The following is a 24,951-nucleotide window of genomic DNA, read 5'->3' on the forward strand; positions in this document are numbered from 1 at the left end:
CATGTCTGCTCCTTTCCATCGCCCCCCCTGGGGCTGTGGCCTGGCTGCCAGCCTCTTGCCTCGCCCTAGCCTTCCCAGGCCCAGACTCTGGCTGAGGACCCCAGGCCGTGGCCCGGCGAGGGCTCTGCCCGGCGAGGGTTCTGTCTGCAGCGTTTGGGAGCGTTCGTGAGGGGCTCGGGGCGAGAACCCCTGCTCACTTGCAGGCCTGTTTGTCCCTGGCTTTCAGCCACAAGCAGTCGACTGGGGCCTAGCCAGGCAACATGTCACTGCATACCTCTAGAGGGGGCCTCAGTGGCAGCTCTTAGGCTTCCAAAGCCCCAAATCTCTGCTTCTGGGCCCAAAGTGGGCATGGCAATCGCCCTTCTGTGAGTGCTGTAGCCCTGGCTTTGCCCCCGTGTGAGCAAGGTGCAGCATAGCGAAAGCAGGGCCCTGATTGGCGCTGCCGGTGGGCGTGGACATGCAAATTTTGCTGGCCGGCCGAGGCCTGTGGGAAGCTGCTGTGGGTAGCTGCGCGCTTTCCAAAGTGGGCACAGGGGCCTTGGCTGGTCACCTTGCGCCCCAAAATGCCCATGCTCTGCCTCGCCCGGCCTCAGGCCTAGCCTGTGTGAATGCCACCCTCGCCCTGCGGGGAGATGCCCAGCGGCCCGCCCTCGCCCTGTCCCCTTCCAACTCATACTTACCTGGCAGGGGAGACACCATGATCACGAAGGTGGTTCTCCCAGGGTGAGGCTCATCCATTGCACTTCGGATGTGCTGACCCCTGCGATGTCCCCAAATGCGGGATACTCGACTGCATAATTTCTGGTAGTGGGGGACTGCGTTCGCGCTTTCCCCTGATCTCTGGTTTCAAGAAAGACAAAATGGAAAAAAAATAAAAAGGAGTCTGGAGCACCCTTTCTCGTCTTCTGTGGTCTTTCTGGGCTGCTGCGGCTGGATTGGAGGGGGGCGTGGGCAAGAGGGAATCACATGCTAAGTACCGAGCCTGGGGAATGATGGGATAGTTGCAGCCTCCCACTCTGGGGACCTATCCAGAGACAGGGCAGTAGGCCCTGGCCAGGTGACATGTCTGCTCCTTTCCATCGCCCCCCCTGGGGCTGTGGCCTGGCTGCCAGCCTCTTGCCTCGCCCTAGCCTTCCCAGGCCCAGACTCTGGCTGAGGACCCCAGGCCGTGGCCCGGCGAGGGCTCTGCCCGGCGAGGGTTCTGTCTGCAGCGTTTGGGAGCGTTCGTGAGGGGCTCGGGGCGAGAACCCCTGCTCACTTGCAGGCCTGTTTGTCCCTGGCTTTCAGCCACAAGCAGTCGACTGGGGCCTAGCCAGGCAACATGTCACTGCATACCTCTAGAGGGGGCCTCAGTGGCAGCTCTTAGGCTTCCAAAGCCCCAAATCTCTGCTTCTGGGCCCAAAGTGGGCATGGCAATCGCCCTTCTGTGAGTGCTGTAGCCCTGGCTTTGCCCCCGTGTGAGCAAGGTGCAGCATAGCGAAAGCAGGGCCCTGATTGGCGCTGCCGGTGGGCGTGGACATGCAAATTTTGCTGGCCGGCCGAGGCCTGTGGGAAGCTGCTGTGGGTAGCTGCGCGCTTTCCAAAGTGGGCACAGGGGCCTTGGCTGGTCACCTTGCGCCCCAAAATGCCCATGCTCTGCCTCGCCCGGCCTCAGGCCTAGCCTGTGTGAATGCCACCCTCGCCCTGCGGGGAGATGCCCAGCGGCCCGCCCTCGCCCTGTCCCCTTCCAACTCATACTTACCTGGCAGGGGAGACACCATGATCACGAAGGTGGTTCTCCCAGGGTGAGGCTCATCCATTGCACTTCGGATGTGCTGACCCCTGCGATGTCCCCAAATGCGGGATACTCGACTGCATAATTTCTGGTAGTGGGGGACTGCGTTCGCGCTTTCCCCTGATCTCTGGTTTCAAGAAAGACAAAAAGGAAAAAAAAATAAAAAGGAGTCTGGAGCACCCTTTGACGTTTCTTGTGGTCCGTCCAGGGTGCTGTAAGCTGGCTGGAATGGGGAGTGGGCGAGGGCCAATTAGTTATGCAAATTTACAAGCCTGGGGGATGCTGGCTTAGGGCTTAGAAACGTGCTTCTGGGCCCGATTTCGACCTGGCAAGCACTCTGTTGTGCTTGCGAAAGCCTTTGCTTGTGCACAATTTGGAGGGCCTGAAAAATCTGCTGTTGGGCCCGATTTCGGCCTGCCAAGCCCTCTGGTGTGCTTGCTGTAGCCCTGGCTTTGCCCCCGTGTGAGCAAGGTGCAGCATAGCGAAAGCAGGGCCCTGATTGGCGCTGCCGGTGGGCGTGGACATGCAAATTTTGCTGGCCGGCCGAGGCCTGTGGGAAGCTGCTGTGGGTAGCTGCGCGCTTTCCAAAGTGGGCACAGGGGCCTTGGCTGGTCACCTTGCGCCCCAAAATGCCCATGCTCTGCCTCGCCCGGCCTCAGGCCTAGCCTGTGTGAATGCCACCCTCGCCCTGCGGGGAGATGCCTAGCGGCCCGCCCTCGCCCTGTCCCCTTCCAACTCATACTTACCTGGCAGGGGAGACACCATGATCACGAAGGTGGTTCTCCCAGGGTGAGGCTCATCCATTGCACTTCGGATGTGCTGACCCCTGCGATGTCCCCAAATGCGGGATACTCGACTGCATAATTTCTGGTAGTGGGGGACTGCGTTCGCGCTTTCCCCTGATCTCTGGTTTCAAGAAAGACAAAAAGGAAAAAAAAATAAAAAGGAGTCTGGAGCACCCTTTGACGTTTCTTGTGGTCCGTCCAGGGTGCTGTAAGCTGGCTGGAATGGGGAGTGGGCGAGGGCCAATTAGTTATGCAAATTTACAAGCCTGGGGGATGCTGGCTTAGGGCTTAGAAACGTGCTTCTGGGCCCGATTTCGACCTGGCAAGCACTCTGTTGTGCTTGCGAAAGCCTTTGCTTGTGCACAATTTGGAGGGCCTGAAAAATCTGCTGTTGGGCCCGATTTCGGCCTGCCAAGCCCTCTGGTGTGCTTGCTGTAGCCCTGGCTTTGCCCCCGTGTGAGCAAGGTGCAGCATAGCGAAAGCAGGGCCCTGATTGGCGCTGCCGGTGGGCGTGGACATGCAAATTTTGCTGGCCGGCCGAGGCCTGTGGGAAGCTGCTGTGGGTAGCTGCGCGCTTTCCAAAGTGGGCACAGGGGCCTTGGCTGGTCACCTTGCGCCCCAAAATGCCCATGCTCTGCCTCGCCCGGCCTCAGGCCTAGCCTGTGTGAATGCCACCCTCGCCCTGCGGGGAGATGCCCAGCGGCCCGCCCTCGCCCTGTCCCCTTCCAACTCATACTTACCTGGCCGGGGAGACACCATGATCACGAAGGTGGTTCTCCCAGGGTGAGGCTCATCCATTGCACTTCGGATGTGCTGACCCCTGCGATGTCCCCAAATGCGGGATACTCGACTGCATAATTTCTGGTAGTGGGGGACTGCGTTCGCGCTTTCCCCTGATCTCTGGTTTCAAGAAAGACAAAATGGAAAAAAAATAAAAAGGAGTCTGGAGCACCCTTTCTCGTCTTCTGTGGTCTTTCTGGGCTGCTGCGGCTGGATTGGAGGGGGGCGTGGGCAAGAGGGAATCACATGCTAAGTACCGAGCCTGGGGAATGATGGGATAGTTGCAGCCTCCCACTCTGGGGACCTATCCAGAGACAGGGCAGTAGGCCCTGGCCAGGTGACATGTCTGCTCCTTTCCATCGCCCCCCCTGGGGCTGTGGCCTGGCTGCCAGCCTCTTGCCTCGCCCTAGCCTTCCCAGGCCCAGACTCTGGCTGAGGACCCCAGGCCGTGGCCCGGCGAGGGCTCTGCCCGGCGAGGGTTCTGTCTGCAGCGTTTGGGAGCGTTCGTGAGGGGCTCGGGGCGAGAACCCCTGCTCACTTGCAGGCCTGTTTGTCCCTGGCTTTCAGCCACAAGCAGTCGACTGGGGCCTAGCCAGGCAACATGTCACTGCATACCTCTAGAGGGGGCCTCAGTGGCAGCTCTTAGGCTTCCAAAGCCCCAAATCTCTGCTTCTGGGCCCAAAGTGGGCATGGCAATCGCCCTTCTGTGAGTGCTGTAGCCCTGGCTTTGCCCCCGTGTGAGCAAGGTGCAGCATAGCGAAAGCAGGGCCCTGATTGGCGCTGCCGGTGGGCGTGGACATGCAAATTTTGCTGGCCGGCCGAGGCCTGTGGGAAGCTGCTGTGGGTAGCTGCGCGCTTTCCAAAGTGGGCACAGGGGCCTTGGCTGGTCACCTTGCGCCCCAAAATGCCCATGCTCTGCCTCGCCCGGCCTCAGGCCTAGCCTGTGTGAATGCCACCCTCGCCCTGCGGGGAGATGCCCAGCGGCCCGCCCTCGCCCTGTCCCCTTCCAACTCATACTTACCTGGCAGGGGAGACACCATGATCACGAAGGTGGTTCTCCCAGGGTGAGGCTCATCCATTGCACTTCGGATGTGCTGACCCCTGCGATGTCCCCAAATGCGGGATACTCGACTGCATAATTTCTGGTAGTGGGGGACTGCGTTCGCGCTTTCCCCTGATCTCTGGTTTCAAGAAAGACAAAATGGAAAAAAAATAAAAAGGAGTCTGGAGCACCCTTTCTCGTCTTCTGTGGTCTTTCTGGGCTGCTGCGGCTGGATTGGAGGGGGGCGTGGGCAAGAGGGAATCACATGCTAAGTACCGAGCCTGGGGAATGATGGGATAGTTGCAGCCTCCCACTCTGGGGACCTATCCAGAGACAGGGCAGTAGGCCCTGGCCAGGTGACATGTCTGCTCCTTTCCATCGCCCCCCCTGGGGCTGTGGCCTGGCTGCCAGCCTCTTGCCTCGCCCTAGCCTTCCCAGGCCCAGACTCTGGCTGAGGACCCCAGGCCGTGGCCCGGCGAGGGCTCTGCCCGGCGAGGGTTCTGTCTGCAGCGTTTGGGAGCGTTCGTGAGGGGCTCGGGGCGAGAACCCCTGCTCACTTGCAGGCCTGTTTGTCCCTGGCTTTCAGCCACAAGCAGTCGACTGGGGCCTAGCCAGGCAACATGTCACTGCATACCTCTAGAGGGGGCCTCAGTGGCAGCTCTTAGGCTTCCAAAGCCCCAAATCTCTGCTTCTGGGCCCAAAGTGGGCATGGCAATCGCCCTTCTGTGAGTGCTGTAGCCCTGGCTTTGCCCCCGTGTGAGTAAGGTGCAGCATAGCGAAAGCAGGGCCCTGATTGGCGCTGCCGGTGGGCGTGGACATGCAAATTTTGCTGGCCGGCCGAGGCCTGTGGGAAGCTGCTGTGGGTAGCTGCGCGCTTTCCAAAGTGGGCACAGGGGCCTTGGCTGGTCACCTTGCGCCCCAAAATGCCCATGCTCTGCCTCGCCCGGCCTCAGGCCTAGCCTGTGTGAATGCCACCCTCGCCCTGCGGGGAGATGCCCAGCGGCCCGCCCTCGCCCTGTCCCCTTCCAACTCATACTTACCTGGCAGGGGAGACACCATGATCACGAAGGTGGTTCTCCCAGGGTGAGGCTCATCCATTGCACTTCGGATGTGCTGACCCCTGCGATGTCCCCAAATGCGGGATACTCGACTGCATAATTTCTGGTAGTGGGGGACTGCGTTCGCGCTTTCCCCTGATCTCTGGTTTCAAGAAAGACAAAATGGAAAAAAAATAAAAAGGAGTCTGGAGCACCCTTTCTCGTCTTCTGTGGTCTTTCTGGGCTGCTGCGGCTGGATTGGAGGGGGGCGTGGGCAAGAGGGAATCACATGCTAAGTACCGAGCCTGGGGAATGATGGGATAGTTGCAGCCTCCCACTCTGGGGACCTATCCAGAGACAGGGCAGTAGGCCCTGGCCAGGTGACATGTCTGCTCCTTTCCATCGCCCCCCCTGGGGCTGTGGCCTGGCTGCCAGCCTCTTGCCTCGCCCTAGCCTTCCCAGGCCCAGACTCTGGCTGAGGACCCCAGGCCGTGGCCCGGCGAGGGCTCTGCCCGGCGAGGGTTCTGTCTGCAGCGTTTGGGAGCGTTCGGGAAGGCGTGAGGGGCTCGGGGCGAGAACCCCTGCTCACTTGCAGGCCTGTTTGTCCCTGGCTTTCAGCCACAAGCAGTCGACTGGGGCCTAGCCAGGCAACATGTCACTGCATACCTCTAGAGGGGGCCTCAGTGGCAGCTCTTAGGCTTCCAAAGCCCCAAATCTCTGCTTCTGGGCCCAAAGTGGGCATGGCAATCGCCCTTCTGTGAGTGCTGTAGCCCTGGCTTTGCCCCCGTGTGAGCAAGGTGCAGCATAGCGAAAGCAGGGCCCTGATTGGCGCTGCCGGTGGGCGTGGACATGCAAATTTTGCTGGCCGGCCGAGGCCTGTGGGAAGCTGCTGTGGGTAGCTGCGCGCTTTCCAAAGTGGGCACAGGGGCCTTGGCTGGTCACCTTGCGCCCCAAAATGCCCATGCTCTGCCTCGCCCGGCCTCAGGCCTAGCCTGTGTGAATGCCACCCTCGCCCTGCGGGGAGATGCCCAGCGGCCCGCCCTCGCCCTGTCCCCTTCCAACTCATACTTACCTGGCAGGGGAGACACCATGATCACGAAGGTGGTTCTCCCAGGGTGAGGCTCATCCATTGCACTTCGGATGTGCTGACCCCTGCGATGTCCCCAAATGCGGGATACTCGACTGCATAATTTCTGGTAGTGGGGGACTGCGTTCGCGCTTTCCCCTGATCTCTGGTTTCAAGAAAGACAAAAAGGAAAAAAAAATAAAAAGGAGTCTGGAGCACCCTTTGACGTTTCTTGTGGTCCGTCCAGGGTGCTGTAAGCTGGCTGGAATGGGGAGTGGGCGAGGGCCAATTAGTTATGCAAATTTACAAGCCTGGGGGATGCTGGCTTAGGGCTTAGAAACGTGCTTCTGGGCCCGATTTCGACCTGGCAAGCACTCTGTTGTGCTTGCGAAAGCCTTTGCTTGTGCACAATTTGGAGGGCCTGAAAAATCTGCTGTTGGGCCCGATTTCGGCCTGCCAAGCCCTCTGGTGTGCTTGCTGTAGCCCTGGCTTTGCCCCCGTGTGAGCAAGGTGCAGCATAGCGAAAGCAGGGCCCTGATTGGCGCTGCCGGTGGGCGTGGACATGCAAATTTTGCTGGCCGGCCGAGGCCTGTGGGAAGCTGCTGTGGGTAGCTGCGCGCTTTCCAAAGTGGGCACAGGGGCCTTGGCTGGTCACCTTGCGCCCCAAAATGCCCATGCTCTGCCTCGCCCGGCCTCAGGCCTAGCCTGTGTGAATGCCACCCTCGCCCTGCGGGGAGATGCCCAGCGGCCCGCCCTCGCCCTGTCCCCTTCCAACTCATACTTACCTGGCCGGGGAGACACCATGATCACGAAGGTGGTTCTCCCAGGGTGAGGCTCATCCATTGCACTTCGGATGTGCTGACCCCTGCGATGTCCCCAAATGCGGGATACTCGACTGCATAATTTCTGGTAGTGGGGGACTGCGTTCGCGCTTTCCCCTGATCTCTGGTTTCAAGAAAGACAAAATGGAAAAAAAATAAAAAGGAGTCTGGAGCACCCTTTCTCGTCTTCTGTGGTCTTTCTGGGCTGCTGCGGCTGGATTGGAGGGGGGCGTGGGCAAGAGGGAATCACATGCTAAGTACCGAGCCTGGGGAATGATGGGATAGTTGCAGCCTCCCACTCTGGGGACCTATCCAGAGACAGGGCAGTAGGCCCTGGCCAGGTGACATGTCTGCTCCTTTCCATCGCCCCCCCTGGGGCTGTGGCCTGGCTGCCAGCCTCTTGCCTCGCCCTAGCCTTCCCAGGCCCAGACTCTGGCTGAGGACCCCAGGCCGTGGCCCGGCGAGGGCTCTGCCCGGCGAGGGTTCTGTCTGCAGCGTTTGGGAGCGTTCGTGAGGGGCTCGGGGCGAGAACCCCTGCTCACTTGCAGGCCTGTTTGTCCCTGGCTTTCAGCCACAAGCAGTCGACTGGGGCCTAGCCAGGCAACATGTCACTGCATACCTCTAGAGGGGGCCTCAGTGGCAGCTCTTAGGCTTCCAAAGCCCCAAATCTCTGCTTCTGGGCCCAAAGTGGGCATGGCAATCGCCCTTCTGTGAGTGCTGTAGCCCTGGCTTTGCCCCCGTGTGAGCAAGGTGCAGCATAGCGAAAGCAGGGCCCTGATTGGCGCTGCCGGTGGGCGTGGACATGCAAATTTTGCTGGCCGGCCGAGGCCTGTGGGAAGCTGCTGTGGGTAGCTGCGCGCTTTCCAAAGTGGGCACAGGGGCCTTGGCTGGTCACCTTGCGCCCCAAAATGCCCATGCTCTGCCTCGCCCGGCCTCAGGCCTAGCCTGTGTGAATGCCACCCTCGCCCTGCGGGGAGATGCCCAGCGGCCCGCCCTCGCCCTGTCCCCTTCCAACTCATACTTACCTGGCAGGGGAGACACCATGATCACGAAGGTGGTTCTCCCAGGGTGAGGCTCATCCATTGCACTTCGGATGTGCTGACCCCTGCGATGTCCCCAAATGCGGGATACTCGACTGCATAATTTCTGGTAGTGGGGGACTGCGTTCGCGCTTTCCCCTGATCTCTGGTTTCAAGAAAGACAAAATGGAAAAAAAATAAAAAGGAGTCTGGAGCACCCTTTCTCGTCTTCTGTGGTCTTTCTGGGCTGCTGCGGCTGGATTGGAGGGGGGCGTGGGCAAGAGGGAATCACATGCTAAGTACCGAGCCTGGGGAATGATGGGATAGTTGCAGCCTCCCACTCTGGGGACCTATCCAGAGACAGGGCAGTAGGCCCTGGCCAGGTGACATGTCTGCTCCTTTCCATCGCCCCCCCTGGGGCTGTGGCCTGGCTGCCAGCCTCTTGCCTCGCCCTAGCCTTCCCAGGCCCAGACTCTGGCTGAGGACCCCAGGCCGTGGCCCGGCGAGGGCTCTGCCCGGCGAGGGTTCTGTCTGCAGCGTTTGGGAGCGTTCGTGAGGGGCTCGGGGCGAGAACCCCTGCTCACTTGCAGGCCTGTTTGTCCCTGGCTTTCAGCCACAAGCAGTCGACTGGGGCCTAGCCAGGCAACATGTCACTGCATACCTCTAGAGGGGGCCTCAGTGGCAGCTCTTAGGCTTCCAAAGCCCCAAATCTCTGCTTCTGGGCCCAAAGTGGGCATGGCAATCGCCCTTCTGTGAGTGCTGTAGCCCTGGCTTTGCCCCCGTGTGAGCAAGGTGCAGCATAGCGAAAGCAGGGCCCTGATTGGCGCTGCCGGTGGGCGTGGACATGCAAATTTTGCTGGCCGGCCGAGGCCTGTGGGAAGCTGCTGTGGGTAGCTGCGCGCTTTCCAAAGTGGGCACAGGGGCCTTGGCTGGTCACCTTGCGCCCCAAAATGCCCATGCTCTGCCTCGCCCGGCCTCAGGCCTAGCCTGTGTGAATGCCACCCTCGCCCTGCGGGGAGATGCCCAGCGGCCCGCCCTCGCCCTGTCCCCTTCCAACTCATACTTACCTGGCAGGGGAGACACCATGATCACGAAGGTGGTTCTCCCAGGGTGAGGCTCATCCATTGCACTTCGGATGTGCTGACCCCTGCGATGTCCCCAAATGCGGGATACTCGACTGCATAATTTCTGGTAGTGGGGGACTGCGTTCGCGCTTTCCCCTGATCTCTGGTTTCAAGAAAGACAAAATGGAAAAAAAATAAAAAGGAGTCTGGAGCACCCTTTCTCGTCTTCTGTGGTCTTTCTGGGCTGCTGCGGCTGGATTGGAGGGGGGCGTGGGCAAGAGGGAATCACATGCTAAGTACCGAGCCTGGGGAATGATGGGATAGTTGCAGCCTCCCACTCTGGGGACCTATCCAGAGACAGGGCAGTAGGCCCTGGCCAGGTGACATGTCTGCTCCTTTCCATCGCCCCCCCTGGGGCTGTGGCCTGGCTGCCAGCCTCTTGCCTCGCCCTAGCCTTCCCAGGCCCAGACTCTGGCTGAGGACCCCAGGCCGTGGCCCGGCGAGGGCTCTGCCCGGCGAGGGTTCTGTCTGCAGCGTTTGGGAGCGTTCGGGAAGGCGTGAGGGGCTCGGGGCGAGAACCCCTGCTCACTTGCAGGCCTGTTTGTCCCTGGCTTTCAGCCACAAGCAGTCGACTGGGGCCTAGCCAGGCAACATGTCACTGCATACCTCTAGAGGGGGCCTCAGTGGCAGCTCTTAGGCTTCCAAAGCCCCAAATCTCTGCTTCTGGGCCCAAAGTGGGCATGGCAATCGCCCTTCTGTGAGTGCTGTAGCCCTGGCTTTGCCCCCGTGTGAGCAAGGTGCAGCATAGCGAAAGCAGGGCCCTGATTGGCGCTGCCGGTGGGCGTGGACATGCAAATTTTGCTGGCCGGCCGAGGCCTGTGGGAAGCTGCTGTGGGTAGCTGCGCGCTTTCCAAAGTGGGCACAGGGGCCTTGGCTGGTCACCTTGCGCCCCAAAATGCCCATGCTCTGCCTCGCCCGGCCTCAGGCCTAGCCTGTGTGAATGCCACCCTCGCCCTGCGGGGAGATGCCCAGCGGCCCGCCCTCGCCCTGTCCCCTTCCAACTCATACTTACCTGGCAGGGGAGACACCATGATCACGAAGGTGGTTCTCCCAGGGTGAGGCTCATCCATTGCACTTCGGATGTGCTGACCCCTGCGATGTCCCCAAATGCGGGATACTCGACTGCATAATTTCTGGTAGTGGGGGACTGCGTTCGCGCTTTCCCCTGATCTCTGGTTTCAAGAAAGACAAAAAGGAAAAAAAAATAAAAAGGAGTCTGGAGCACCCTTTGACGTTTCTTGTGGTCCGTCCAGGGTGCTGTAAGCTGGCTGGAATGGGGAGTGGGCGAGGGCCAATTAGTTATGCAAATTTACAAGCCTGGGGGATGCTGGCTTAGGGCTTAGAAACGTGCTTCTGGGCCCGATTTCGACCTGGCAAGCACTCTGTTGTGCTTGCGAAAGCCTTTGCTTGTGCACAATTTGGAGGGCCTGAAAAATCTGCTGTTGGGCCCGATTTCGGCCTGCCAAGCCCTCTGGTGTGCTTGCTGTAGCCCTGGCTTTGCCCCCGTGTGAGCAAGGTGCAGCATAGCGAAAGCAGGGCCCTGATTGGCGCTGCCGGTGGGCGTGGACATGCAAATTTTGCTGGCCGGCCGAGGCCTATGGGAAGCTGCTGTGGGTAGCTGCGCGCTTTCCAAAGTGGGCACAGGGGCCTTGGCTGGTCACCTTGCGCCCCAAAATGCCCATGCTCTGCCTCGCCCGGCCTCAGGCCTAGCCTGTGTGAATGCCACCCTCGCCCTGCGGGGAGATGCCTAGCGGCCCGCCCTCGCCCTGTCCCCTTCCAACTCATACTTACCTGGCAGGGGAGACACCATGATCACGAAGGTGGTTCTCCCAGGGTGAGGCTCATCCATTGCACTTCGGATGTGCTGACCCCTGCGATGTCCCCAAATGCGGGATACTCGACTGCATAATTTCTGGTAGTGGGGGACTGCGTTCGCGCTTTCCCCTGATCTCTGGTTTCAAGAAAGACAAAAAGGAAAAAAAAATAAAAAGGAGTCTGGAGCACCCTTTGACGTTTCTTGTGGTCCGTCCAGGGTGCTGTAAGCTGGCTGGAATGGGGAGTGGGCGAGGGCCAATTAGTTATGCAAATTTACAAGCCTGGGGGATGCTGGCTTAGGGCTTAGAAACGTGCTTCTGGGCCCGATTTCGACCTGGCAAGCACTCTGTTGTGCTTGCGAAAGCCTTTGCTTGTGCACAATTTGGAGGGCCTGAAAAATCTGCTGTTGGGCCCGATTTCGGCCTGCCAAGCCCTCTGGTGTGCTTGCTGTAGCCCTGGCTTTGCCCCCGTGTGAGCAAGGTGCAGCATAGCGAAAGCAGGGCCCTGATTGGCGCTGCCGGTGGGCGTGGACATGCAAATTTTGCTGGCCGGCCGAGGCCTGTGGGAAGCTGCTGTGGGTAGCTGCGCGCTTTCCAAAGTGGGCACAGGGGCCTTGGCTGGTCACCTTGCGCCCCAAAATGCCCATGCTCTGCCTCGCCCGGCCTCAGGCCTAGCCTGTGTGAATGCCACCCTCGCCCTGCGGGGAGATGCCCAGCGGCCCGCCCTCGCCCTGTCCCCTTCCAACTCATACTTACCTGGCCGGGGAGACACCATGATCACGAAGGTGGTTCTCCCAGGGTGAGGCTCATCCATTGCACTTCGGATGTGCTGACCCCTGCGATGTCCCCAAATGCGGGATACTCGACTGCATAATTTCTGGTAGTGGGGGACTGCGTTCGCGCTTTCCCCTGATCTCTGGTTTCAAGAAAGACAAAATGGAAAAAAAATAAAAAGGAGTCTGGAGCACCCTTTCTCGTCTTCTGTGGTCTTTCTGGGCTGCTGCGGCTGGATTGGAGGGGGGCGTGGGCAAGAGGGAATCACATGCTAAGTACCGAGCCTGGGGAATGATGGGATAGTTGCAGCCTCCCACTCTGGGGACCTATCCAGAGACAGGGCAGTAGGCCCTGGCCAGGTGACATGTCTGCTCCTTTCCATCGCCCCCCCTGGGGCTGTGGCCTGGCTGCCAGCCTCTTGCCTCGCCCTAGCCTTCCCAGGCCCAGACTCTGGCTGAGGACCCCAGGCCGTGGCCCGGCGAGGGCTCTGCCCGGCGAGGGTTCTGTCTGCAGCGTTTGGGAGCGTTCGTGAGGGGCTCGGGGCGAGAACCCCTGCTCACTTGCAGGCCTGTTTGTCCCTGGCTTTCAGCCACAAGCAGTCGACTGGGGCCTAGCCAGGCAACATGTCACTGCATACCTCTAGAGGGGGCCTCAGTGGCAGCTCTTAGGCTTCCAAAGCCCCAAATCTCTGCTTCTGGGCCCAAAGTGGGCATGGCAATCGCCCTTCTGTGAGTGCTGTAGCCCTGGCTTTGCCCCCGTGTGAGCAAGGTGCAGCATAGCGAAAGCAGGGCCCTGATTGGCGCTGCCGGTGGGCGTGGACATGCAAATTTTGCTGGCCGGCCGAGGCCTGTGGGAAGCTGCTGTGGGTAGCTGCGCGCTTTCCAAAGTGGGCACAGGGGCCTTGGCTGGTCACCTTGCGCCCCAAAATGCCCATGCTCTGCCTCGCCCGGCCTCAGGCCTAGCCTGTGTGAATGCCACCCTCGCCCTGCGGGGAGATGCCCAGCGGCCCGCCCTCGCCCTGTCCCCTTCCAACTCATACTTACCTGGCAGGGGAGACACCATGATCACGAAGGTGGTTCTCCCAGGGTGAGGCTCATCCATTGCACTTCGGATGTGCTGACCCCTGCGATGTCCCCAAATGCGGGATACTCGACTGCATAATTTCTGGTAGTGGGGGACTGCGTTCGCGCTTTCCCCTGATCTCTGGTTTCAAGAAAGACAAAATGGAAAAAAAATAAAAAGGAGTCTGGAGCACCCTTTCTCGTCTTCTGTGGTCTTTCTGGGCTGCTGCGGCTGGATTGGAGGGGGGCGTGGGCAAGAGGGAATCACATGCTAAGTACCGAGCCTGGGGAATGATGGGATAGTTGCAGCCTCCCACTCTGGGGACCTATCCAGAGACAGGGCAGTAGGCCCTGGCCAGGTGACATGTCTGCTCCTTTCCATCGCCCCCCCTGGGGCTGTGGCCTGGCTGCCAGCCTCTTGCCTCGCCCTAGCCTTCCCAGGCCCAGACTCTGGCTGAGGACCCCAGGCCGTGGCCCGGCGAGGGCTCTGCCCGGCGAGGGTTCTGTCTGCAGCGTTTGGGAGCGTTCGTGAGGGGCTCGGGGCGAGAACCCCTGCTCACTTGCAGGCCTGTTTGTCCCTGGCTTTCAGCCACAAGCAGTCGACTGGGGCCTAGCCAGGCAACATGTCACTGCATACCTCTAGAGGGGGCCTCAGTGGCAGCTCTTAGGCTTCCAAAGCCCCAAATCTCTGCTTCTGGGCCCAAAGTGGGCATGGCAATCGCCCTTCTGTGAGTGCTGTAGCCCTGGCTTTGCCCCCGTGTGAGTAAGGTGCAGCATAGCGAAAGCAGGGCCCTGATTGGCGCTGCCGGTGGGCGTGGACATGCAAATTTTGCTGGCCGGCCGAGGCCTGTGGGAAGCTGCTGTGGGTAGCTGCGCGCTTTCCAAAGTGGGCACAGGGGCCTTGGCTGGTCACCTTGCGCCCCAAAATGCCCATGCTCTGCCTCGCCCGGCCTCAGGCCTAGCCTGTGTGAATGCCACCCTCGCCCTGCGGGGAGATGCCCAGCGGCCCGCCCTCGCCCTGTCCCCTTCCAACTCATACTTACCTGGCAGGGGAGACACCATGATCACGAAGGTGGTTCTCCCAGGGTGAGGCTCATCCATTGCACTTCGGATGTGCTGACCCCTGCGATGTCCCCAAATGCGGGATACTCGACTGCATAATTTCTGGTAGTGGGGGACTGCGTTCGCGCTTTCCCCTGATCTCTGGTTTCAAGAAAGACAAAATGGAAAAAAAATAAAAAGGAGTCTGGAGCACCCTTTCTCGTCTTCTGTGGTCTTTCTGGGCTGCTGCGGCTGGATTGGAGGGGGGCGTGGGCAAGAGGGAATCACATGCTAAGTACCGAGCCTGGGGAATGATGGGATAGTTGCAGCCTCCCACTCTGGGGACCTATCCAGAGACAGGGCAGTAGGCCCTGGCCAGGTGACATGTCTGCTCCTTTCCATCGCCCCCCCTGGGGCTGTGGCCTGGCTGCCAGCCTCTTGCCTCGCCCTAGCCTTCCCAGGCCCAGACTCTGGCTGAGGACCCCAGGCCGTGGCCCGGCGAGGGCTCTGCCCGGCGAGGGTTCTGTCTGCAGCGTTTGGGAGCGTTCGGGAAGGCGTGAGGGGCTCGGGGCGAGAACCCCTGCTCACTTGCAGGCCTGTTTGTCCCTGGCTTTCAGCCACAAGCAGTCGACTGGGGCCTAGCCAGGCAACATGTCACTGCATACCTCTAGAGGGGGCCTCAGTGGCAGCTCTTAGGCTTCCAAAGCCCCAAATCTCTGCTTCTGGGCCCAAAGTGGGCATGGCAATCGCCCTTCTGTGAGTGCTGTAGCCCTGGCTTTGCCCCCGTGTGAGCAAGGTGCAGCATAGCGAAAGCAGGGCCCTGATTGGCGCTGCCGGTGGGCGTGGACATGCAAATTTTGCTGGCCGGCCGAGGCCTGTGGGAAGCTGCTGTGGGTAGCTGCGCGCTTTCCAAAGTGGGCACAGGGGCCTTGGCTGGTCACCTTGCGCCCCAAAATGCCCATGCTCTGCCTCGCCCGGCCTCAGGCCTAGCCTGTGTGAATGCCACCCTCGCCCTGCGGGGAGATGCCCAGCGGCCCGCCCTCGCCCTGTCCCCTTCCAACTCATACTTACCTGGCAGGGGAGACACCATGATCACGAAGGTGGTTCTCCCAGGGTGAGGCTCATCCATTGCACTTCGGATGTGCTGACCCCTGCGATGTCCCCAAATGCGGGATACTCGACTGCATAATTTCTGGTAGTGGGGGACTGCGTTCGCGCTTTCCCCTGATCTCTGGTTTCAAGAAAGACAAAAAGGAAAAAAAAATAAAAAGGAGTCTGGAGCACCCTTTGACGTTTCTTGTGGTCCGTCCAGGGTGCTGTAAGCTGGCTGGAATGGGGAGTGGGCGAGGGCCAATTAGTTATGCAAATTTACAAGCCTGGGGGATGCTGGCTTAGGGCTTAGAAACGTGCTTCTGGGCCCGATTTCGACCTGGCAAGCACTCTGTTGTGCTTGCGAAAGCCTTTGCTTGTGCACAATTTGGAGGGCCTGAAAAATCTGCTGTTGGGCCCGATTTCGGCCTGCCAAGCCCTCTGGTGTGCTTGCTGTAGCCCTGGCTTTGCCCCCGTGTGAGCAAGGTGCAGCATAGCGAAAGCAGGGCCCTGATTGGCGCTGCCGGTGGGCGTGGACATGCAAATTTTGCTGGCCGGCCGAGGCCTGTGGGAAGCTGCTGTGGGTAGCTGCGCGCTTTCCAAAGTGGGCACAGGGGCCTTGGCTGGTCACCTTGCGCCCCAAAATGCCCATGCTCTGCCTCGCCCGGCCTCAGGCCTAGCCTGTGTGAATGCCACCCTCGCCCTGCGGGGAGATGCCCAGCGGCCCGCCCTCGCCCTGTCCCCTTCCAACTCATACTTACCTGGCAGGGGAGACACCATGATCACGAAGGTGGTTCTCCCAGGGTGAGGCTCATCCATTGCACTTCGGATGTGCTGACCCCTGCGATGTCCCCAAATGCGGGATACTCGACTGCATAATTTCTGGTAGTGGGGGACTGCGTTCGCGCTTTCCCCTGATCTCTGGTTTCAAGAAAGACAAAATGGAAAAAAAATAAAAAGGAGTCTGGAGCACCCTTTCTCGTCTTCTGTGGTCTTTCTGGGCTGCTGCGGCTGGATTGGAGGGGGGCGTGGGCAAGAGGGAATCACATGCTAAGTACCGAGCCTGGGGAATGATGGGATAGTTGCAGCCTCCCACTCTGGGGACCTATCCAGAGACAGGGCAGTAGGCCCTGGCCAGGTGACATGTCTGCTCCTTTCCATCGCCCCCCCTGGGGCTGTGGCCTGGCTGCCAGCCTCTTGCCTCGCCCTAGCCTTCCCAGGCCCAGACTCTGGCTGAGGACCCCAGGCCGTGGCCCGGCGAGGGCTCTGCCCGGCGAGGGTTCTGTCTGCAGCGTTTGGGAGCGTTCGTGAGGGGCTCGGGGCGAGAACCCCTGCTCACTTGCAGGCCTGTTTGTCCCTGGCTTTCAGCCACAAGCAGTCGACTGGGGCCTAGCCAGGCAACATGTCACTGCATACCTCTAGAGGGGGCCTCAGTGGCAGCTCTTAGGCTTCCAAAGCCCCAAATCTCTGCTTCTGGGCCCAAAGTGGGCATGGCAATCGCCCTTCTGTGAGTGCTGTAGCCCTGGCTTTAACCCCGTGTGAGCAAGGTGCAGCATAGCGAAAGCAGGGCCCTGATTGGCGCTGCCGGTGGGCGTGGACATGCAAATTTTGCTGGCCGGCCGAGGCCTGTGGGAAGCTGCTGTGGGTAGCTGCGCGCTTTCCAAAGTGGGCACAGGGGCCTTGGCTGGTCACCTTGCGCCCCAAAATGCCCATGCTCTGCCTCGCCCGGCCTCAGGCCTAGCCTGTGTGAATGCCACCCTCGCCCTGCGGGGAGATGCCCAGCGGCCCGCCCTCGCCCTGTCCCCTTCCAACTCATACTTACCTGGCAGGGGAGACACCATGATCACGAAGGTGGTTCTCCCAGGGTGAGGCTCATCCATTGCACTTCGGATGTGCTGACCCCTGCGATGTCCCCAAATGCGGGATACTCGACTGCATAATTTCTGGTAGTGGGGGACTGCGTTCGCGCTTTCCCCTGATCTCTGGTTTCAAGAAAGACAAAAAGGAAAAAAAAATAAAAAGGAGTCTGGAGCACCCTTTGACGTTTCTTGTGGTCCGTCCAGGGTGCTGTAAGCTGGCTGGAATGGGGAGTGGGCGAGGGCCAATTAGTTATGCAAATTTACAAGCCTGGGGGATGCTGGCTTAGGGCTTAGAAACGTGCTTCTGGGCCCGATTTCGACCTGGCAAGCACTCTGTTGTGCTTGCGAAAGCCTTTGCTTGTGCACAATTTGGAGGGCCTGAAAAATCTGCTGTTGGGCCCGATTTCGGCCTGCCAAGCCCTCTGGTGTGCTTGCTGTAGCCCTGGCTTTGCCCCCGTGTGAGCAAGGTGCAGCATAGCGAAAGCAGGGCCCTGATTGGCGCTGCCGGTGGGCGTGGACATGCAAATTTTGCTGGCCGGCCGAGGCCTGTGGGAAGCTGCTGTGGGTAGCTGCGCGCTTTCCAAAGTGGGCACAGGGGCCTTGGCTGGTCACCTTGCGCCCCAAAATGCCCATGCTCTGCCTCGCCCGGCCTCAGGCCTAGCCTGTGTGAATGCCACCCTCGCCCTGCGGGGAGATGCCCAGCGGCCCGCCCTCGCCCTGTCCCCTTCCAACTCATACTTACCTGGCCGGGGAGACACCATGATCACGAAGGTGGTTCTCCCAGGGTGAGGCTCATCCATTGCACTTCGGATGTGCTGACCCCTGCGATGTCCCCAAATGCGGGATACTCGACTGCATAATTTCTGGTAGTGGGGGACTGCGTTCGCGCTTTCCCCTGATCTCTGGTTTCAAGAAAGACAAAATGGAAAAAAAATAAAAAGGAGTCTGGAGCACCCTTTCTCGTCTTCTGTGGTCTTTCTGGGCTGCTGCGGCTGGATTGGAGGGGGGCGTGGGCAAGAGGGAATCACATGCTAAGTACCGAGCCTGGGGAATGATGGGATAGTTGCAGCCTCCCACTCTGGGGACCTATCCAGAGACAGGGCAGTAGGCCCTGGCCAGGTGACATGTCTGCTCCTTTCCATCGCCCCCCCTGGGGCTGTGGCCTGGCTGCCAGCCTCTTGCCTCGCCCTAGCCTTCCCAGGCCCAGACTCTGGCTGAGGACCCCAGGCCGTGGCCCGGCGAGGGCTCTGCCCGGCGAGGGTTCTGTCTGCAGCGTTTGGGAGCGTTCGTGAGGGGCTCGGGGCGAGAACCCCTGCTCACTTGCAGGCCTGTTTGTCCCTGGCTTTCAGCCACAAGCAGTCGACTGGGGCCTAGCCAGGCAACATGTCACTGCATACCTCTAGAGGGGGCCTCAGTGGCAGCTCTTAGGCTTCCAAAGCCCCAAATCTCTGCTTCTGGGCCCAAAGTGGGCATGGCAATCGCCCTTCTGTGAGTGCTGTAGCCCTGGCTTTAACCCCGTGTGAGCAAGGTGCAGCATAGCGAAAGCAGGGCCCTGATTGGCGCTGCCGGTGGGCGTGGACATGCAAATTTTGCTGGCCGGCCGAGGCCTGTGGGAAGCTGCTGTGGGTAGCTGCGCGCTTTCCAAAGTGGGCACAGGGGCCTTGGCTGGTCACCTTGCGCCCCAAAATGCCCATGCTCTGCCTCGCCCGGCCTCAGGCCTAGCCTGTGTGAATGCCACCCTCGCCCTGCGGGGAGATGCCCAGCGGCCCGCCCTCGCCCTGTCCCCTTCCAACTCATACTTACCTGGCAGGGGAGACACCATGATCACGAAGGTGGTTCTCCCAGGGTGAGGCTCATCCATTGCACTTCGGATGTGCTGACCCCTGCGATGTCCCCAAATGCGGGATACTCGACTGCATAATTTCTGGTAGTGGGGGACTGCGTTCGCGCTTTCCCCTGATCTCTGGTTTCAAGAAAGACAAAAAGGAAAAAAAAATAAAAAGGAGTCTGGAGCACCCTTTGACGTTTCTTGTGGTCCGTCCAGGGTGCTGTAAGCTGGCTGGAATGGGGAGTGGGCGAGGGCCAATTAGTTATGCAAATTTACAAGCCTGGGGGATGCTGGCTTAGGGCTTAGAAACGTGCTTCTGGGCCCGATTTCGACCTGGCAAGCACTCTGTTGTGCTTGCGAAAGCCTTTGCTTGTGCACAATTTGGAGGGCCTGAAAAATCTGCTGTTGGGCCCGATTTCGGCCTGCCAAGCCCTCTGGTGTGCTTGCTGTAGCCCTGGCTTTGCCCCCGTGTGAGCAAGGTGCAGCATAGCGAAAGCAGGGCCCTGATTGGCGCTGCCGGTGGGCGTGGACATGCAAATTTTGCTGGCCGGCCGAGGCCTGTGGGAAGCTGCTGTGGGTAGCTGCGCGCTTTCCAAAGTGGGCACAGGGGCCTTGGCTGGTCACCTTGCGCCCCAAAATGCCCATGCTCTGCCTCGCCCGGCCTCAGGCCTAGCCTGTGTGAATGCCACCCTCGCCCTGCGGGGAGATGCCCAGCGGCCCGCCCTCGCCCTGTCCCCTTCCAACTCATACTTACCTGGCCGGGGAGACACCATGATCACGAAGGTGGTTCTCCCAGGGTGAGGCTCATCCATTGCACTTCGGATGTGCTGACCCCTGCGATGTCCCCAAATGCGGGATACTCGACTGCATAATTTCTGGTAGTGGGGGACTGCGTTCGCGCTTTCCCCTGATCTCTGGTTTCAAGAAAGACAAAATGGAAAAAAAATAAAAAGGAGTCTGGAGCACCCTTTCTCGTCTTCTGTGGTCTTTCTGGGCTGCTGCGGCTGGATTGGAGGGGGGCGTGGGCAAGAGGGAATCACATGCTAAGTACCGAGCCTGGGGAATGATGGGATAGTTGCAGCCTCCCACTCTGGGGACCTATCCAGAGACAGGGCAGTAGGCCCTGGCCAGGTGACATGTCTGCTCCTTTCCATCGCCCCCCCTGGGGCTGTGGCCTGGCTGCCAGCCTCTTGCCTCGCCCTAGCCTTCCCAGGCCCAGACTCTGGCTGAGGACCCCAGGCCGTGGCCCGGCGAGGGCTCTGCCCGGCGAGGGTTCTGTCTGCAGCGTTTGGGAGCGTTCGTGAGGGGCTCGGGGCGAGAACCCCTGCTCACTTGCAGGCCTGTTTGTCCCTGGCTTTCAGCCACAAGCAGTCGACTGGGGCCTAGCCAGGCAACATGTCACTGCATACCTCTAGAGGGGGCCTCAGTGGCAGCTCTTAGGCTTCCAAAGCCCCAAATCTCTGCTTCTGGGCCCAAAGTGGGCATGGCAATCGCCCTTCTGTGAGTGCTGTAGCCCTGGCTTTAACCCCGTGTGAGCAAGGTGCAGCATAGCGAAAGCAGGGCCCTGATTGGCGCTGCCGGTGGGCGTGGACATGCAAATTTTGCTGGCCGGCCGAGGCCTGTGGGAAGCTGCTGTGGGTAGCTGCGCGCTTTCCAAAGTGGGCACAGGGGCCTTGGCTGGTCACCTTGCGCCCCAAAATGCCCATGCTCTGCCTCGCCCGGCCTCAGGCCTAGCCTGTGTGAATGCCACCCTCGCCCTGCGGGGAGATGCCCAGCGGCCCGCCCTCGCCCTGTCCCCTTCCAACTCATACTTACCTGGCAGGGGAGACACCATGATCACGAAGGTGGTTCTCCCAGGGTGAGGCTCATCCATTGCACTTCGGATGTGCTGACCCCTGCGATGTCCCCAAATGCGGGATACTCGACTGCATAATTTCTGGTAGTGGGGGACTGCGTTCGCGCTTTCCCCTGATCTCTGGTTTCAAGAAAGACAAAAAGGAAAAAAAAATAAAAAGGAGTCTGGAGCACCCTTTGACGTTTCTTGTGGTCCGTCCAGGGTGCTGTAAGCTGGCTGGAATGGGGAGTGGGCGAGGGCCAATTAGTTATGCAAATTTACAAGCCTGGGGGATGCTGGCTTAGGGCTTAGAAACGTGCTTCTGGGCCCGATTTCGACCTGGCAAGCACTCTGTTGTGCTTGCGAAAGCCTTTGCTTGTGCACAATTTGGAGGGCCTGAAAAATCTGCTGTTGGGCCCGATTTCGGCCTGCCAAGCCCTCTGGTGTGCTTGCTGTAGCCCTGGCTTTGCCCCCGTGTGAGCAAGGTGCAGCATAGCGAAAGCAGGGCCCTGATTGGCGCTGCCGGTGGGCGTGGACATGCAAATTTTGCTGGCCGGCCGAGGCCTGTGGGAAGCTGCTGTGGGTAGCTGCGCGCTTTCCAAAGTGGGCACAGGGGCCTTGGCTGGTCACCTTGCGCCCCAAAATGCCCATGCTCTGCCTCGCCCGGCCTCAGGCCTAGCCTGTGTGAATGCCACCCTCGCCCTGCGGGGAGATGCCCAGCGGCCCGCCCTCGCCCTGTCCCCTTCCAACTCATACTTACCTGGCCGGGGAGACACCATGATCACGAAGGTGGTTCTCCCAGGGTGAGGCTCATCCATTGCACTTCGGATGTGCTGACCCCTGCGATGTCCCCAAATGCGGGATACTCGACTGCATAATTTCTGGTAGTGGGGGACTGCGTTCGCGCTTTCCCCTGATCTCTGGTTTCAAGAAAGACAAAATGGAAAAAAAATAAAAAGGAGTCTGGAGCACCCTTTCTCGTCTTCTGTGGTCTTTCTGGGCTGCTGCGGCTGGATTGGAGGGGGGCGTGGGCAAGAGGGAATCACATGCTAAGTACCGAGCCTGGGGAATGATGGGATAGTTGCAGCCTCCCACTCTGGGGACCTATCCAGAGACAGGGCAGTAGGCCCTGGCCAGGTGACATGTCTGCTCCTTTCCATCGCCCCCCCTGGGGCTGTGGCCTGGCTGCCAGCCTCTTGCCTCGCCCTAGCCTTCCCAGGCCCAGACTCTGGCTGAGGACCCCAGGCCGTGGCCCGGCGAGGGCTCTGCCCGGCGAGGGTTCTGTCTGCAGCGTTTGGGAGCGTTCGTGAGGGGCTCGGGGCGAGAACCCCTGCTCACTTGCAGGCCTGTTTGTCCCTGGCTTTCAGCCACAAGCAGTCGACTGGGGCCTAGCCAGGCAACATGTCACTGCATACCTCTAGAGGGGGCCTCAGTGGCAGCTCTTAGGCTTCCAAAGCCCCAAATCTCTGCTTCTGGGCCCAAAGTGGGCATGGCAATCGCCCTTCTGTGAGTGCTGTAGCCCTGGCTTTAACCCCGTGTGAGCAAGGTGCAGCATAGCGAAAGCAGGGCCCTGATTGGCGCTGCCGGTGGGCGTGGACATGCAAATTTTGCTGGCCGGCCGAGGCCTGTGGGAAGCTGCTGTGGGTAGCTGCGCGCTTTCCAAAGTGGGCACAGGGGCCTTGGCTGGTCACCTTGCGCCCCAAAATGCCCATGCTCTGCCTCGCCCGGCCTCAGGCCTAGCCTGTGTGAATGCCACCCTCGCCCTGCGGGGAGATGCCCAGCGGCCCGCCCTCGCCCTGTCCCCTTCCAACTCATACTTACCTGGCAGGGGAGACACCATGATCACGAAGGTGGTTCTCCCAGGGTGAGGCTCATCCATTGCACTTCGGATGTGCTGACCCCTGCGATGTCCCCAAATGCGGGATACTCGACTGCATAATTTCTGGTAGTGGGGGACTGCGTTCGCGCTTTCCCCTGATCTCTGGTTTCAAGAAAGACAAAAAGGAAAAAAAAATAAAAAGGAGTCTGGAGCACCCTTTGACGTTTCTTGTGGTCCGTCCAGGGTGCTGTAAGCTGGCTGGAATGGGGAGTGGGCGAGGGCCAATTAGTTATGCAAATTTACAAGCCTGGGGGATGCTGGCTTAGGGCTTAGAAACGTGCTTCTGGGCCCGATTTCGACCTGGCAAGCACTCTGTTGTGCTTGCGAAAGCCTTTGCTTGTGCACAATTTGGAGGGCCTGAAAAATCTGCTGTTGGGCCCGATTTCGGCCTGCCAAGCCCTCTGGTGTGCTTGCTGTAGCCCTGGCTTTGCCCCCGTGTGAGCAAGGTGCAGCATAGCGAAAGCAGGGCCCTGATTGGCGCTGCCGGTGGGCGTGGACATGCAAATTTTGCTGGCCGGCCGAGGCCTGTGGGAAGCTGCTGTGGGTAGCTGCGCGCTTTCCAAAGTGGGCACAGGGGCCTTGGCTGGTCACCTTGCGCCCCAAAATGCCCATGCTCTGCCTCGCCCGGCCTCAGGCCTAGCCTGTGTGAATGCCACCCTCGCCCTGCGGGGAGATGCCTAGCGGCCCGCCCTCGCCCTGTCCCCTTCCAACTCATACTTACCTGGCAGGGGAGACACCATGATCACGAAGGTGGTTCTCCCAGGGTGAGGCTCATCCATTGCACTTCGGATGTGCTGACCCCTGCGATGTCCCCAAATGTGGGATACTCGACTGCATAATTTCTGGTAGTGGGGGACTGCGTTCGCGCTTTCCCCTGATCTCTGGTTTCAAGAAAGACAAAAAGGAAAAAAAAATAAAAAGGAGTCTGGAGCACCCTTTGACGTTTCTTGTGGTCCGTCCAGGGTGCTGTAAGCTGGCTGGAATGGGGAGTGGGCGAGGGCCAATTAGTTATGCAAATTTACAAGCCTGGGGGATGCTGGCTTAGGGCTTAGAAACGTGCTTCTGGGCCCGATTTCGACCTGGCAAGCACTCTGTTGTGCTTGCGAAAGCCTTTGCTTGTGCACAATTTGGAGGGCCTGAAAAATCTGCTGTTGGGCCCGATTTCGGCCTGCCAAGCCCTCTGGTGTGCTTGCTGTAGCCCTGGCTTTGCCCCCGTGTGAGCAAGGTGCAGCATAGCGAAAGCAGGGCCCTGATTGGCGCTGCCGGTGGGCGTGGACATGCAAATTTTGCTGGCCGGCCGAGGCCTGTGGGAAGCTGCTGTGGGTAGCTGCGCGCTTTCCAAAGTGGGCACAGGGGCCTTGGCTGGTCACCTTGCGCCCCAAAATGCCCATGCTCTGCCTCGCCCGGCCTCAGGCCTAGCCTGTGTGAATGCCACCCTCGCCCTGCGGGGAGATGCCCAGCGGCCCGCCCTCGCCCTGTCCCCTTCCAACTCATACTTACCTGGCAGGGGAGACACCATGATCACGAAGGTGGTTCTCCCAGGGTGAGGCTCATCCATTGCACTTCGGATGTGCTGACCCCTGCGATGTCCCCAAATGCGGGATACTCGACTGCATAATTTCTGGTAGTGGGGGACTGCGTTCGCGCTTTCCCCTGATCTCTGGTTTCAAGAAAGACAAAATGGAAAAAAAATAAAAAGGAGTCTGGAGCACCCTTTCTCGTCTTCTGTGGTCTTTCTGGGCTGCTGCGGCTGGATTGGAGGGGGGCGTGGGCAAGAGGGAATCACATGCTAAGTACCGAGCCTGGGGAATGATGGGATAGTTGCAGCCTCCCACTCTGGGGACCTATCCAGAGACAGGGCAGTAGGCCCTGGCCAGGTGACATGTCTGCTCCTTTCCATCGCCCCCCCTGGGGCTGTGGCCTGGCTGCCAGCCTCTTGCCTCGCCCTAGCCTTCCCAGGCCCAGACTCTGGCTGAGGACCCCAGGCCGTGGCCCGGCGAGGGCTCTGCCCGGCGAGGGTTCTGTCTGCAGCGTTTGGGAGCGTTCGTGAGGGGCTCGGGGCGAGAACCCCTGCTCACTTGCAGGCCTGTTTGTCCCTGGCTTTCAGCCACAAGCAGTCGACTGGGGCCTAGCCAGGCAACATGTCACTGCATACCTCTAGAGGGGGCCTCAGTGGCAGCTCTTAGGCTTCCAAAGCCCCAAATCTCTGCTTCTGGGCCCAAAGTGGGCATGGCAATCGCCCTTCTGTGAGTGCTGTAGCCCTGGCTTTGCCCCCGTGTGAGCAAGGTGCAGCATAGCGAAAGCAGGGCCCTGATTGGCGCTGC

General features: G+C 60.1%; 26 non-coding genes across 26 annotated transcripts; all 26 read left to right on the top strand.

The window, feature by feature from the left end:
* The first annotated feature begins 672 nt into the window (after positions 1-672).
* On the top strand, positions 673-836 carry LOC146864946 (U1 spliceosomal RNA). Its single transcript, XR_014976995.1, has one exon. It is a non-coding gene; the product is annotated as a U1 spliceosomal RNA (small nuclear RNA).
* Positions 837-1,733: 897 nt separating this feature from the next.
* Positions 1,734-1,897, top strand: LOC146864947 (U1 spliceosomal RNA). Its single transcript, XR_014976996.1, has one exon. It is a non-coding gene; the product is annotated as a U1 spliceosomal RNA (small nuclear RNA).
* Positions 1,898-2,512: 615 nt separating this feature from the next.
* Positions 2,513-2,676, top strand: LOC146864948 (U1 spliceosomal RNA). The gene has a single exon (XR_014976997.1). It is a non-coding gene; the product is annotated as a U1 spliceosomal RNA (small nuclear RNA).
* Positions 2,677-3,291: 615 nt separating this feature from the next.
* Positions 3,292-3,455, top strand: LOC146864949 (U1 spliceosomal RNA). The gene has a single exon (XR_014977406.1). It is a non-coding gene; the product is annotated as a U1 spliceosomal RNA (small nuclear RNA).
* Positions 3,456-4,352: 897 nt separating this feature from the next.
* Positions 4,353-4,516, top strand: LOC146864950 (U1 spliceosomal RNA). Its single transcript, XR_014976998.1, has one exon. It is a non-coding gene; the product is annotated as a U1 spliceosomal RNA (small nuclear RNA).
* An 897-nt stretch (positions 4,517-5,413) lies between these two features.
* LOC146864951 (U1 spliceosomal RNA) lies at positions 5,414-5,577 on the top strand. Its single transcript, XR_014976999.1, has one exon. It is a non-coding gene; the product is annotated as a U1 spliceosomal RNA (small nuclear RNA).
* Positions 5,578-6,482: 905 nt separating this feature from the next.
* LOC146864952 (U1 spliceosomal RNA) lies at positions 6,483-6,646 on the top strand. Its single transcript, XR_014977001.1, has one exon. It is a non-coding gene; the product is annotated as a U1 spliceosomal RNA (small nuclear RNA).
* Positions 6,647-7,261: 615 nt separating this feature from the next.
* LOC146864953 (U1 spliceosomal RNA) lies at positions 7,262-7,425 on the top strand. The gene has a single exon (XR_014977407.1). It is a non-coding gene; the product is annotated as a U1 spliceosomal RNA (small nuclear RNA).
* Positions 7,426-8,322: 897 nt separating this feature from the next.
* On the top strand, positions 8,323-8,486 carry LOC146864954 (U1 spliceosomal RNA). Its single transcript, XR_014977002.1, has one exon. It is a non-coding gene; the product is annotated as a U1 spliceosomal RNA (small nuclear RNA).
* Positions 8,487-9,383: 897 nt separating this feature from the next.
* On the top strand, positions 9,384-9,547 carry LOC146864955 (U1 spliceosomal RNA). The gene has a single exon (XR_014977003.1). It is a non-coding gene; the product is annotated as a U1 spliceosomal RNA (small nuclear RNA).
* A 905-nt stretch (positions 9,548-10,452) lies between these two features.
* LOC146864956 (U1 spliceosomal RNA) lies at positions 10,453-10,616 on the top strand. Its single transcript, XR_014977004.1, has one exon. It is a non-coding gene; the product is annotated as a U1 spliceosomal RNA (small nuclear RNA).
* Positions 10,617-11,231: 615 nt separating this feature from the next.
* LOC146864957 (U1 spliceosomal RNA) lies at positions 11,232-11,395 on the top strand. The gene has a single exon (XR_014977005.1). It is a non-coding gene; the product is annotated as a U1 spliceosomal RNA (small nuclear RNA).
* A 615-nt stretch (positions 11,396-12,010) lies between these two features.
* On the top strand, positions 12,011-12,174 carry LOC146864958 (U1 spliceosomal RNA). The gene has a single exon (XR_014977408.1). It is a non-coding gene; the product is annotated as a U1 spliceosomal RNA (small nuclear RNA).
* An 897-nt stretch (positions 12,175-13,071) lies between these two features.
* LOC146864959 (U1 spliceosomal RNA) lies at positions 13,072-13,235 on the top strand. Its single transcript, XR_014977006.1, has one exon. It is a non-coding gene; the product is annotated as a U1 spliceosomal RNA (small nuclear RNA).
* An 897-nt stretch (positions 13,236-14,132) lies between these two features.
* LOC146864960 (U1 spliceosomal RNA) lies at positions 14,133-14,296 on the top strand. Its single transcript, XR_014977007.1, has one exon. It is a non-coding gene; the product is annotated as a U1 spliceosomal RNA (small nuclear RNA).
* A 905-nt stretch (positions 14,297-15,201) lies between these two features.
* On the top strand, positions 15,202-15,365 carry LOC146864961 (U1 spliceosomal RNA). Its single transcript, XR_014977008.1, has one exon. It is a non-coding gene; the product is annotated as a U1 spliceosomal RNA (small nuclear RNA).
* Positions 15,366-15,980: 615 nt separating this feature from the next.
* LOC146864962 (U1 spliceosomal RNA) lies at positions 15,981-16,144 on the top strand. Its single transcript, XR_014977009.1, has one exon. It is a non-coding gene; the product is annotated as a U1 spliceosomal RNA (small nuclear RNA).
* Positions 16,145-17,041: 897 nt separating this feature from the next.
* Positions 17,042-17,205, top strand: LOC146864963 (U1 spliceosomal RNA). The gene has a single exon (XR_014977010.1). It is a non-coding gene; the product is annotated as a U1 spliceosomal RNA (small nuclear RNA).
* Positions 17,206-17,820: 615 nt separating this feature from the next.
* Positions 17,821-17,984, top strand: LOC146864964 (U1 spliceosomal RNA). The gene has a single exon (XR_014977409.1). It is a non-coding gene; the product is annotated as a U1 spliceosomal RNA (small nuclear RNA).
* Positions 17,985-18,881: 897 nt separating this feature from the next.
* On the top strand, positions 18,882-19,045 carry LOC146864965 (U1 spliceosomal RNA). Its single transcript, XR_014977012.1, has one exon. It is a non-coding gene; the product is annotated as a U1 spliceosomal RNA (small nuclear RNA).
* Positions 19,046-19,660: 615 nt separating this feature from the next.
* Positions 19,661-19,824, top strand: LOC146864966 (U1 spliceosomal RNA). Its single transcript, XR_014977410.1, has one exon. It is a non-coding gene; the product is annotated as a U1 spliceosomal RNA (small nuclear RNA).
* An 897-nt stretch (positions 19,825-20,721) lies between these two features.
* LOC146864967 (U1 spliceosomal RNA) lies at positions 20,722-20,885 on the top strand. The gene has a single exon (XR_014977013.1). It is a non-coding gene; the product is annotated as a U1 spliceosomal RNA (small nuclear RNA).
* Positions 20,886-21,500: 615 nt separating this feature from the next.
* On the top strand, positions 21,501-21,664 carry LOC146864968 (U1 spliceosomal RNA). Its single transcript, XR_014977411.1, has one exon. It is a non-coding gene; the product is annotated as a U1 spliceosomal RNA (small nuclear RNA).
* An 897-nt stretch (positions 21,665-22,561) lies between these two features.
* On the top strand, positions 22,562-22,725 carry LOC146864969 (U1 spliceosomal RNA). Its single transcript, XR_014977014.1, has one exon. It is a non-coding gene; the product is annotated as a U1 spliceosomal RNA (small nuclear RNA).
* Positions 22,726-23,340: 615 nt separating this feature from the next.
* Positions 23,341-23,504, top strand: LOC146864970 (U1 spliceosomal RNA). The gene has a single exon (XR_014977761.1). It is a non-coding gene; the product is annotated as a U1 spliceosomal RNA (small nuclear RNA).
* A 615-nt stretch (positions 23,505-24,119) lies between these two features.
* Positions 24,120-24,283, top strand: LOC146864971 (U1 spliceosomal RNA). Its single transcript, XR_014977015.1, has one exon. It is a non-coding gene; the product is annotated as a U1 spliceosomal RNA (small nuclear RNA).
* Positions 24,284-24,951: the final 668 nt, after the last annotated feature.

Source organism: Triturus cristatus, chromosome 2_1 (genome assembly GCF_964204655.1).
Source record: "Triturus cristatus chromosome 2_1, aTriCri1.1, whole genome shotgun sequence".
Lineage (NCBI taxonomy): Eukaryota > Metazoa > Chordata > Amphibia > Caudata > Salamandridae > Triturus > Triturus cristatus.